The sequence below is a fragment of the Octopus bimaculoides genome, chromosome 23, assembly GCF_001194135.2.
Source record: "Octopus bimaculoides isolate UCB-OBI-ISO-001 chromosome 23, ASM119413v2, whole genome shotgun sequence".
In the NCBI taxonomy this organism is placed as follows: domain Eukaryota; kingdom Metazoa; phylum Mollusca; class Cephalopoda; order Octopoda; family Octopodidae; genus Octopus; species Octopus bimaculoides.
In genome coordinates this window covers 24,850,643-24,852,125 of record NC_069003.1, presented here as the reverse complement: position 1 = coordinate 24,852,125, position 1,483 = coordinate 24,850,643, and the positions used below count along the sequence as shown (strand labels likewise).

At 33.4% G+C, this 1,483-nt stretch overlaps 1 protein-coding gene across 1 annotated transcript in view; it reads left to right on the top strand.

The window, feature by feature from the left end:
• The window catches only part of LOC106869230 (FMRFamide receptor), a 103,953-nt gene that overhangs the window by 94,708 nt on the left and 7,762 nt on the right, over positions 1–1,483 (top strand). The gene's annotated exons all lie outside the window — the stretch shown is intronic.

Below are 1,483 nucleotides of genomic sequence, written 5' to 3'. Positions count from 1 at the left end.
CTCTCTCTATATATATATATATATATATATATATGCACATGCATACAGACAGAGAGAGAGAGAAATAGATAGATAGATATACACATGCATATACACACACATACGTACTACGCTTACAAAAAATAAGTCCTAGGTCAATTTCTTCGACTAGAAACCCTTTAAGGCGGTGCTCCAGCATGGCCGCAGACAAACGACTGAAATAAGTAAAAAGAGTAAAAGACTAAGTAAATCATCGAATATGTAAGGTAAATATTTATTTGTTGCGAAGAGAAAATTGAAACGCTGATTAGAATCAAATTGATAATAGATATGGAATAAGCTAAATACGAACAAGAATAATGAATGGCAAAAATATTTAGGTGAAATATTAAAGAGATTAGCGTTGGCTTCGACTGTACACAGTCTGAAATTGGAAATATTAACAAGATTTATAAACCATTGTTAATGGCGTAGAAATGATAACTGAGATAAAACAATCTAATCGTTTGGTAAATGATAGAGAACGAGCAGGAAAATAAAGAAAAATTAAGATATTTGCCACAGGGCAAGTAAGTGAATTATCACCTACATCTAAGGAGTAGGAATAATGATTATTATTATTAAAAATGATTAAGCTAAAAATTAATTGGAATATACAACTGAGCGATTAAGCGGATGATGCCAATTTTATGCTGCTAGTCTTAGTGGAGATTTAAAAAAATTTGTATGCAAAAATGGTCGTGAGTATTGAAATAGGTCTCTTGTAAATCAGACGTTATGTTAGAATGGCAAAATACCAAAAAAGCCTTTCAAAGACTTGAGTAAATTCATTCACTTTACAGGATTCCAGTATTGTGTCAGAGATCGCAGTTAGAACGTTGACGTAGCAACATTATATCATGTGAATAGGTGTCCATATCGTTAACACGCTACCAATAAATTCGTGCTAACTATATCTATTGGTCTTACAGAGTTGATTAAAAAGGGCGATAAACAAGTTCAAATAAGCGGAGTGTCTCGATTAATATCTCTGATGTATTGTACTATTACAGGATCTGCAGTATAACTCTGATGTAATGTAATATACTAATAAACTATATAGTATAATGAAACAGGAAAATGCTCTGTGGCCTTAAATAAGACGAGATGTAGTCAAAGTTTTATTATGGTTAAATTACAAAAGAGTGGGAATAAGAGACGACAAGGACTTAAAAATGTGGATGGATTGTGGTAAACAAGATTGAAGTAGCGAGATATTATATCGTTCTTGCAACCTTAATGAAATTGGTTATGGTAATCAACAAAAAGTATTAAAGATGTATGGTGGTCTTGTTCACATAAACGGATTGCAGTGACCTACTAATAAAATTTAGCTTACTTCCTAACCATAAAGTTCCGGGTTCAGTCCCACTGCATGGTACCTTGGGCAAGTGTCTTTTACTATAGACCCGGGTCGACCACAGCCTTGTGAGTGGACTTAGTAGTAGACGGAAACCAAAAGAAG